The following is a 10936-nucleotide window of genomic DNA, read 5'->3' as shown; positions in this document are numbered from 1 at the left end:
GTTAGATGGGATCTTGGGAAGGAATTCTTGGCTGTGAGGGTGGTGAGGCCCTGGCCCAGGTTTCCCAGAGAAGCTGTGGCTGCCTCTGGATCCCTGGAAGTGTCCAAGGCCAGGTTGGATGGCGCTTGGAGCAACCTGGTCTAGTGGAAAGTTTCCCTGTCCTGAGGTGATCCTTAATAGTCCCTTCTAACCCAAACCATGGGATTCTGGGGTTGTATTATTTTATAATCTTGGCCTGCTGAACTGTTTCCTGGGTTGGCAGAGAGATGGGAGTGTCCAGGGAGTGGTTTGTTTTGGAGACAATGGGCATAACACAATGGGATTCTCAAGTATGAAAGGATCTTTGGGCAGCTGAGATTTGACAGGGTGAATCCCATCTCTGCAACTTCTCTACCTCCGAAACCTAAAGACTGCTGAAGAGTGATTGGGGCACTTGGAAAACACTTGCTGAGGACTAGACTTTGCTTACAATACTGCTTACAATACTTAAATCCTCTAGCCAGGCTGCTTAGGCCCTGCCTTGGGTTTGGGGACAGATTGTGCTGCTGGTCACCTCCAGTGACCAACCACTGGGGCATTTTATCCTCTTATTATCCAGTATTTTAACTTAAACAATCCCAAAATACTCTGAGAGAGACTCAGTGCAGCTTTCTCACTTGAACACACAGTGCAGGGCAGAAAGGGTCTGGGCTCCTGCTATCGTGGTTTTTAGTGCTGGGACAGGTTCAAGTCCTAAAATGAGGATGTTTACACTGAAGAGTAGGATGGACATTTTATGGATGAGGGTTCCTGGGGCCAGCATAGGTGTGTTATTGTATCACAATCTGAAGGTTCACATGAGTGAGTGCTACCACTCAATCTCTCCTGGCATTGGTAATGATTAAAGAACTGTGATTTCACTGGGCATTATGTCACCCTTGGATGAGGGTCCAGGTAGTGTCTGAATGCTCTATGCCTCTTAAGATCCTCTTATTAAACTGTAGTCCCGTCCCTAGAATGGTACACCCCATCCCTGGGAGTGTCCAAGGACAGGTTGGACAAGGCTTGGAGCAAACTGGGAAGGTGCCCCTTCCCATGGCAGGGGGTTGGAACTGGATGAGATATAAGGCCCTTCAAACCCAAAACATTCTGGGATTGTATAAGCCTAAGAATCCATCTGACCTCGTTGAGGAGATTGGGATCTGCCCCTCCAACTGCAGTGCAATGGGAGCCATGGGAAGCCCTCTTCTTTCCTCATCCTCTGGAACACAGGACCTCTTGCTTCAAATCAGCCCCATTCCCACCTCAGGACTCAGTCCTAGCTCTCTTTTCCCAATGTGCAGTGGTTTTTGGCTCTGGGCAAAGCACACAGGGAGCACTGCAGGTCCTGGGATCCCACAGCATCACCACCATCCCGTAATCACAGAGACTGGGGACCAAACACACACACAACTGTGCAAGTACCATGGAAACGGTGTATCCTCCATCCCCACCAGCCAGCAGGGAATGCTGGACACGCCTTCCAGCCCTGAGGTGGCAGGAATTGCCTCTCTCTCAGCCTCTGCTCCGGGCAAAGCTCATGGGCTTTGCTCCTTTGGTTTCTCCTCTCCCGGTCACGCCGTGCATCCCGGCAGCGCTGATCCTCTGGAGCCCCACGGCCTTTTCAGCGCAGCTCCTGATGGGAATTATTCTATTGACTGCTCAATTCTGGGCATTTTGGGTGATGGGAAAAATACGTTTTGAGGGGCTGCTTTGAGATGTCATAAGAGGGGAAACAGGGTGGCTCCTCAGGGTGTCCCCGCTCCTCAGGGAGCCGCCTTCGGCTTCCCTGTTTGACCCCTTAATTTCCAACAGTGATGTCACTGAAATGCCTGTTCGTGGTCTCGCTGCCGGGCTAAATTTAGAGTGTTTGAGATGATTTATGACTCTGTTGCTGGGGGGAGGTGGGGCAGGGGGGGATGTCGGGGAATGACATGTGAGTCCTGTGTCATCGAGGCTTGTTTGGGCTTTGAAGACTGTGGAGTGGTGTGTGGAGATGACGGTGCTGTCCAGGAAGAGCAGAGAGGAAAAAGAATATGGGACTCTCTGCCCTTTTTGTAGTCTAAACAATTTAATCGAGCTCGTTGCTTAGCTGAGACGTTCAGAAAGGATTTTCCCCTCGAAACCTGATTAGATTTCCCAATAAAACACCCACTTGGGCTGCTGCTGCTGGGGGATATGTTAGTTTGTGGTTCAAGGAGGCACATGGCGTAAAAATAAATGGAAAAAAGGAGCTGGATGTTGTGGGGATGTGGAGAAAAAGACCTTTCTGCTGGGAGACCATCATCCTTCATGGCTGGGTGAAGAGCAGAGCTGGACGGGGCTGACACTCAGCAGAGAGCTGGGAAATGAGGGAAATAGAGGAATTTCCCACATCTACCATTCCACCTCCCCGCTGGAGCCAGAGCATCTCAGAGCCCGGGCAGTGCTGCAGTGGCGAGCGAGTCGGTCAGGGGTGGGCGTGGGCAGGAGAAATAAAAATGGCATAAAACCGCAGATGGAAGGATCTGCACGTCCCACTTCCCCGCTCCATCCATCCCTTCCCTCTTCCCACATCCTGGGGTACCTGAGGGTCCCTGTCCCCAGCCCTGCCAGCCCCTTACAGTGCACGACCTTGAGGCCAGACGCCTGAAGGTTATTTGGGGGCATCCCTATGTTAATCAAACCTCCTCACAAGCTGCTTAATTCCCCCCTATAATCCAACTGGGGATGGAGCCTGGCAGGTTTCGAGCCGTTATGTTTACATCGGACTGCGGGTGGAGGGAGGAAGGAGGGGACAGGGAGGGAGGGGGGAGCTGACGTGCCTGGAATAAAATCGTGCCACCTCCTCCTCCAGCCCTCAGTGAAAAAATCAAACGCATCTGTCCACCCCCCCCTCCCTCCACACCATTTCCATTTCCCTTCCCAAAGTGTCCACCCAGAAGAGGAGGGGCCGTGCTGCAGCTCCTCTCGAGGGGGCAAAGGTCTTCGAGAAACCCCCAGCCTGATTTATTCAGGGCATAGCAATATTTCTTGGGATTAGTATTAATAAGAGCCTCCTGCCCCCTCCTCTCCATCCCCCGGGCAGAGCCTGAGGGAGGGAGCCGGGCCCCGGAGGGGTCCCAGGCCTCCGGCCTTCGGATGCGCAGTGATGGTGTCTCCTCATCCCGGCCATTTTTGCAAGACATGAACAGGTTGTTTATTTATTTGCGGTTATTTAGGTCTTGTTTTTCTCTCCCATGCTGCAGCTTTAGAGGAAAATCCATTCTGCTGGAGAGGGCCGGGTGCTGCCGGGGCCGGCGGTGCAGCAGGAGGATGCTCGGCGCATAGTGCGGCAGGGCAGGGATCTGCCTGTGATCCCAGACAGAAGGCACCCCAAAGCTCTTTCTTTTTTCCCCTTTTACTCATTAAACAGGAGCCCTCTGGCAATTCAGACTCTCCTGGAGGTCCAGGATGTGGAGGCGCCCGCCCAGGGTCGAACAGGCGACCGTGGTGCTGCCGAATTGAAAGGCTGAGGTTTTTTATTTTGGGGCGGATTTTAATATTCATCCCCCACCTGGTGCTGAGTGCGGGTCCTTCAGGGGGGTCCTGCCTCCGCTGCCGGAAAGAGACGGGCGAGAAACCTCCGCGAACAAAGGAGAGGATGCGGGAACCCGCGAGGAAAGAGCTTTATTGGCACGGCACGGCACGACCCGACGGGCTCCTTGCGGCATCCGCACCCGGCGGGAGGAGAGCCCAGGGAGGGCTGTCCCGAAATACCTGCAGCACCCCGCGGGGGGGAGCAAAGAGGCGTCCCAGGGACCCCGAGCCGCTGTCAGTGTTCCCAAGGGCACCATTCCGTAGGTGAGGGTCCGTGCGCGGAGCTGCAAAGAGAGATGGACCCCCCGCGCCGTCACCGAGGGCCCCCCAAACCCGGAATAGCTCCGAGGGGTGGGGGATTGTCCCCTCTGTAAGGCCCGTCCTCCCCCGGTGCGAGGCACCTGCTGGGAGCGCTGGGATGGGCCGGGATGAAGGGATGCGGGGCGGGTTGGCCTCCAGCTGCAGAGAGAAGGGAAGGAAGGAGAGGGATGGGAGAAGGGCAGGGAGGTGAAGGGGCCCAGCGGGGAGCAGGGCAGAGGGGTGGCGATGGCTAAAAAGGTGGAGGAAAAAAAATGAAATAAAAATAAAAGCGTGGAAAAGGAGGGGGGGAAATAAACCAGTGGGGTATGGGGGGGTGAGGGGGGAGCAGCCCCTGCGCTGCAGGAGGCTCTGGGGGGCACCTGCTCCGTGTTAGGCCGCGGGGTCACAGCATCCCTCCGGGGTCGCAGCATCCCTCCGTCCTCCTCCCTCCCGCCACCTCCCGTTTCTTGAATTTTATTTTATTTTCTGAATAATTCAGGTGCTGTTTCACCCCCCTTCATCCCCCCCTTCCCCTCGGCTCCTCGCACACACACGCCTCTCGCCGGGGCTGTGTAAGGAGTATAATGAGGCAGCCGATGGGTAATTGGGATCTTTTGTAGGAAGGATGTATGGCCGGGGCAGCTGCTGGGGGGTGGGGGGGCAGCTGGGGGGGGACAGCATTACCATACAAAGGGAACAAATGACATGTTTATCCCTCCAAGAGATTTACGCCCGGCCTCGCCCTGCAGACACAGCGCTCCCCCCCTTCTTCTCCCCGGCACTTTTGATTTAAATTATAAGGATTAAAAGGAGAGGGAGGGTGGAGGGGAAAGACACACAAACAGCCACCGGAAAAAAATAATATATCATAATAAAGCTTTAAAAAAATAAAGAAATAAAGCGGCTTTGCCTCAGCCTCCTCCCCCTCCTTCCCCCGCCGGGGGAGCAGCGTGAGCCCCGGTGACCCCAAGACCTGCCACTGCTTTTAGCAGGGGAAAAAACCCCATCGCTCTGCGGAGAAAAGGCGAAAGAAAAGGCAAAGCACAAAGCGGCGGCAGCGGAGCAGCCCCGGGGGCAGCAGCCGCGACCCCCCCCGGGGGCAGCAGCCGCGTCCCCCCGAGGCCCACCCGCGGGGCACCCCCGGGTGACAGCTCCAGATTCCGCACCCCGGGCGCCTGTAAGACCAAGGAACCCCTCTCCTTCATGCCGGGGACCCCCGCAAAAGCTGCCTTGTCCCCTCATCCCATCCCATCGCATCCCATCCCATCCCATCCATCCCTCTCCGCCCCCTCCCCGCGCTGCGGTGCTACCTGCGCCGGAGCGCAGCGCTGCCTGCGCGCCCCGCGGCCGAGCTCAGGGGGGTATTTGGGGAGGGCTTAGGGGGTCTGGGGGGGCGTGGGGGGTTCCGCGGGTGCGGGGGAGCCGCGGAGCCGCCTCCGGCCTCGATGCTGGTCAGCCTCGTTCTTGGCATTCACCGCGTGCCTTAATTGTATGGACATTTAAATCAAGGTCCGCTGTGAACACGGAGAGAGGGGCCTTTCCTCGGGAGCAAGAAAATGCATAGAAGAAGAAGGGGAAATGGGAAAAGAAAAGGAAAAAAAGGGGAGGGGGGGAAGGAGGGGAGGGGGGAGAGGGACCCCGCGGAGCCCAGCCTTTGTTCTCCGCGCCCCGCGGAGGCTCCGGCGCGCCCTTCCCCATGGGCGGGGGGGGGGGGGGGGATAAAACCCAACCGAACCCCCCCTTCGGAAAAAACCCTCAATGAAATCAAAGAACCCCCGGGCTGTGGGGTTGGGGGGGCGGCGGGGGGGCCCCGTTACCTGCCCTCCGTCTCTGCCCGCCGCTGCCCGCTCTCTGCCGCCTGCCCCGAGCCCCGCCGCGCTGCTATAAACGGGGGGGTCTGGAGGAGCGCAATAAACCTTCCCCCGTTCGCCTGCTGCAGTCAATCCTTTCGCTCAGATCCCAAGTGGTGCAAAAAAAAGAGGAGAGGGGCCCATCTGGCTTCTCATCAGCTTTGTCAAGTCTTGCATACGCTAAAATGCTAATGACCTAGATAGCTCATGCAAAATGCAGCAGAGAGAGAGAGAGAGAGGGAGGGAGCAGCGAGGGAGGGAGGAGGGAGGAGGGAGGGAGGGAGGGGGAAAGGCAGAGGGAGGGGGAGAGCCCGGGTGCATCACCCCCCCTCCCCATCACCCCCCCAGCCCTTGCTGCCCAGTGCACCTTGGTAGGTACGAGCCGGGCTTTGATTTGAAAGGTCACCCGGGTACGATGAGGGGGGGGCGGGCAGAGCCCATGGATAAACCTCCCCGGCTTCATCCTTCATCCCCCCCGCCCCAGCCCTCCAGGGGGGAAGAAAGGGCACGGGGAGGGTGAGGGGCGACTTCAGCCCCCACTGCATCCCCCCTCCCCCGGGGGGTGCTGAGGGGTGTCTTGTCTATCCACTCCCCCCCCCGCCTTCCCGGCCCGACCCCAACCCCAACCCGCCCCCCCCCCCCGAGAAGAGCAGCGAAGGAAATACCCCCTGCGGCAGCCCCGCCGTGGTCCCTCCGTCCTGCAGCCGGTGCGGAGCGCGTAATCCCGCGGAGGATGCTCGGGGAGGCGGGGTGTGGGATGCGGCCCCCCCGCGCTATGCGGCGGGAGGTGGAAATTATATCTATATATATAGATATATAGATATATAAAATATATATATAGAAAAAAAAAGGGAAGGGGGGAGGAGGAGGGGGCTGGAGCCAGGCCGGCGGGTTGGAGAGGAGCGGGCGGCCGGAGGGTGCGGAGGGAGCGCGGAGCAGCCGGGCGGGCGCTGCGCGGAGCGCGGAGCTGTCAGCGGCGCCTTCTCATTTATCATTAGCCAGCCCTAATCTTGCTCGCTGTCCTCCTTCGGTGATGTTGATCCACTTTCCCTCCCTCCTCCCCCAGCTCCCCCCCCCCCTTTCCCCGCACACCCCCTCCCCGTAAAGGATTATTCAGCCAAAAAAAAAAAAAATCCCAGCTGCTGACTCCGTGCGCCGCAAACAAGGCGGCTGCAGCCCTCGCCCCCAGCCCCGCTCCCGCAGAGATGCTCCGGGTGTTGTCCGCAGAAATGCTGCCTTTTAAAACAAGCAGCGACCCGCGGGGAAAGAGCCTCCAGCCCTGCCCAGCTCCCCCCGCACCCTCCACCCGCTTTGGGGGGGATGCCGGGGGGGAACCCCCTGCTCTGACTCCCCCAAACCCCACTGCAGAGAAAGGATGCTGCAGAGCTGGGTGCAGCTTTGCAGGGGGAGAGAGAGAGAGAGAGAAAAAAACATATTAAAAAAAAAATTAAAGCACCAATTTTGGATGAGGCTTCGCTCTCTCCCCCCTCCCCACCCCCAGCACTGCTGGTTTCATGGCTACGCTACTGTAATTATGAATTCTTCTTCTTGCACTCGCGTGTGTGCAGGGCTGGGGGTGGCAGTGGCTGTGGCTGCGGGCTGACATCACTGCAGTGGCGTGGGGCTGACAGCTCCCAGCGCTGCGCAGCCTGCAGTGCCTCCTCGGCTTTTTTTGCAGCCTCTCTGCTGATAATTGTGGGGGGAAAGGGGTGGCGAATAATAATAATAATAAAAAAAGCCCCAAACCAACCCCAACCGGCAAACCCACCCCGTCTCACCGCGTTCAAGGTGAATTTCAAGGAGAGGAGCGCGCTTTTTGTTTACGGTGAGGTCCTGCCGGTGAGGAGCGCACGCCGTGGCTACCTCAACATCTACAGCCAGGGATATCTGTGCGTTCCCGGCATCAGCGCCCTGTTAGACCCTGTAACCTTGTCAGGGCGCTGCGCAGCCTAACCCAGGCTAAACCCCCGGCTCAAGCAGGCTCTGAAGGCAGGAAATCCTTTATTACTCGCCGGGTGATTTCGTGTCAAGGGCATGTGCCCGCTCCTGGGATCTCTCCGCACAAGCCGCAGCTCCGGTGCCGCTGAGCTCATTCCAGCGACGCACCCGCAGCGCACGGATATTCCTTCCCATTGCACGGAGACAAATACAACCCTCTCTTTTTTTTTTTTTTTTTTCCCCAGTCGAGGCCTAGAAGTTGCTGAGAAAAACCTGCATGGGAGCAGGAGCAGGCGGCTCCTACCCCGAGAGTGTGTCTGTGTGTTCAGGGCACAAGAGCACATTGGGCCTCCCCCAGATGTGGTTGAGAGCCTTGGCCCTTTCTCCTTAGTGTTTCCCATTTTGTTTCCCATTGCTATTGATGACATTTCATCTGATGCACCAAATCAGAGGAGTTTTCAAAAAAAATTCTGGAAATTAGATGTCAAAAACTGTCCCTGAGAGCACAACAATCTCCCCGCCTGCCCTTTATAATATCACCCCCCCTTCCAAGGGTGACACAATATTAGCCTAAAAAAAACCAACCCAACCCTATTTACTCCTCATATACCTCCTTTGAGCTGTTTGCAATGCAAATAAGGAATCGTAAGGAGCAGATTTGAAGGTCTGGCTGACAGAAGCCAACAGCCAGAGCATCCCTCTGAGACTGCCACGCTTCCAACCGCAGCTGGAGCCACGGGAGCCTCCGTCCCTGCCCGGCAGGCAGCTGCCCGATGGGGACCAGGGATGGGGTCACAGCGGCACGTAATTCATCTCCTCCTTGGTTCCCTGCCTCGGAGATTTATGGAGAGCTGAGCTGTGTTATTTAGAAATAAATAGATGCGTTTCATGGGAGGTTGGAGGTGAAAAGTCGTCATTTCAATACCCCTCCAAAATTGCTTCTCTGTATTTTTTTGTAAGTAACAGGGTTTTACCTCTCAGTAAAACCTTCCTTTGGAGGATCCCGAAGCGCTTTGGGAATGTGGATAAGCACCAATCCCAGTGGCAATTTGAAGGAAGGAAATGCAATGCCCTCTTTAAGCAGGGAAACTGAGGATCAGGGGCCTTGGGGACATTTTGCTGGTCATCCTTCCTGGCTTCAAATGGAAGTGGGATGCCTGAGCTGAGCCATGGAGTCGGACCCATGGATGGAAGGCATGAGGGATGCAGACCCAGGACAGGGATTGCACGGCCTGGAGCCCTCAGCACTGGGCAAAATGGCTTTGCCAAATGGACACGGGGATTTTCTCCCTGAATTTCAGCTCACACGGAGCTGGATGCCGTGTTATAAACCTGCACTGGATTAAAGCTCAAAGGGATCTTCCAGGGTCTTTTCCAGCTCACCCTCCTGCCCATCGCGTTGGCCAGGGATATATAAAGCCCACTCTGACCCGCTCAAAAATACATTACGCTCCCTTAAAAACATAAATCCTTGGACTTAACTGATGATCCATCCCCTCCCTCTGCACTATTAGCACATTAAGAAATTAAACTCCCAAAGATCCGATTGACCAGGACCGCGCCGCTCCATATGGCACGGCATATGTGTCCGGCCCTCCTGCGCATCCCAGCCGGGATCGCCTGGATTCTCACTCAGGCAGGCTGGGATGGGAAAAGGGTTTCCAGGCAAATTCGGATGGATTTAGACTTACTTTTTTTTTTTTTTTTTTCTTCACGACATTTCACTTCCCTGCTCCACCCCCAGCGCCAGAGGAAAAGCTGTGGAGGTGATGTATGTCCCTAAATAAGGATGCAGAGCTTGGCTCTGCTGGAGGAGGTCAGGTGAGGCTATTTAACACTTTGCAGGCTCCTCCAGGATGATGGGCTTTAGAAAACAACTCCAAACCCCAAAGGTACATCCCCACAATCAGCTGGAGCCGATGGCAGAGGTGACACCGAGGGAATGGGTCCCTGCAGGTGGGTGCTGAGCACCCAGCTTGGGGGGAAAAAAATTCCCTTTCCTGCGCTCCCCGCTCCCTGATAAATCCCATTGCAGCAAACAAAAGGCTCTGGGCCTCACTGGGAGTTTTCCCTGAGCCACAACGCAGGGTTTCTAAAAGGCTTTATGAGCTTTTTCACCGCTTTGGTGGAATCTAAACCTCATTTTTTGAATTTCTCTCAAGGGTTCACCTGAATTTTTAAGTGCTGGGAGGTGAGATGGGAGCTTGGTTCATCCCTGTGCCCGGCACTGTGGGATGGACAGACACAGCCTGTACCACAAAACTTTAACTCTAAACATGACCTAAACCAGCTTAGCAGGGATCTACATGAAGGAAGGGATTAACCCTCCTCGCCCCCCAACCAGGAGCAGCAAATCCCATTAACACCCCATCCCTGGGAGGGGAAACTCTGCATCCACTGGTCCCCAAAATAGGGACCCGTTGCATTTATTGAGTTATTTATTTCAAATAAAGATCCCATCCTGTGGCAATGTCTCCTGGAGAAGCTCTGTAGTGAGAATTACGGATTTTTTTAGTGGGAAGCATCGGCGTCGCTGCGAACCAGACCGGCCGTGTTATCCTGGAGCGACGCCTGTGTCAGCTGCTCACCTCCTAAATAGTTAATTCCTGGAGACTGCAACAAGGTTAAACATCGGGATCAGATGCAGTCACCTATAGCTCCCCTTCCTGCAGGATTTCTCGGGGTTATCAGGAGCAAAATTCAGCAAGAGGGGGATGAAAAATCTCCCTCTGCTTGAAAATCCCGGCTGGCTCCCAAGTCATTTGCTTTAGAGCAGGAGAATTACTCACCGAGGTGATAGGTAGGAACCGTGCAAAATATAGTGGGGGGAGAAAGAAGCTGTTCGAGACAACAGCAGGAGAAGAACTCCGTTATCTATGGAAACAGTCTGGAGACTGATTTATCCAGCGTATAAATAGAGCGGGAGAGGCTTCCGCGATGGAGACGCTCCGATGGGGAAGCGAGCGTTGATTTTACCCTCCCTTTCGCGTTCGGCTTGATACGAAAATTTCCCATTGATGTGGCAGCTCTGTGGAGTGAGACATCGCACCGAATTCCGTAGGAAATGGGCCCAAACTTTCTCCCCTTGACGCTGGGCAGACACGGGATGTGATTCCAGCAGTCCCCCCCTTCCCATTCATCTCGACCAACATCCCACCTCCCCCCAGAGCTGCCCACTGTGAGCCCCCAGATATTATTGCTTTGTTTGCTACTGGGTTGTATGGAGGATGAAAGACCAGATCCCTATTCCAAGGACTTTTTTTTTCCCTTCC

At 55.7% G+C, this 10936-nt stretch overlaps 1 long non-coding RNA gene across 1 annotated transcript; it reads right to left on the bottom strand.

The window, feature by feature from the left end:
* Positions 1–3649: 3649 nt before the first annotated feature.
* LOC135412249 (uncharacterized) lies at positions 3650–6360 on the bottom strand. Its single transcript, XR_010429543.1, has 2 exons — positions 5694–6360; positions 3650–3860 (listed from the first exon to the last, which is right to left on the bottom strand). It is a non-coding gene; the product is annotated as an uncharacterized LOC135412249 (long non-coding RNA).
* Between the last annotated feature and the right edge of the window lie 4576 nt (positions 6361–10936).

Source organism: Pseudopipra pipra, chromosome 3 (genome assembly GCF_036250125.1).
Source record: "Pseudopipra pipra isolate bDixPip1 chromosome 3, bDixPip1.hap1, whole genome shotgun sequence".
In the NCBI taxonomy this organism is placed as follows: domain Eukaryota; kingdom Metazoa; phylum Chordata; class Aves; order Passeriformes; family Pipridae; genus Pseudopipra; species Pseudopipra pipra.
This window is presented reverse-complemented; position numbering and strand designations above follow the sequence as displayed.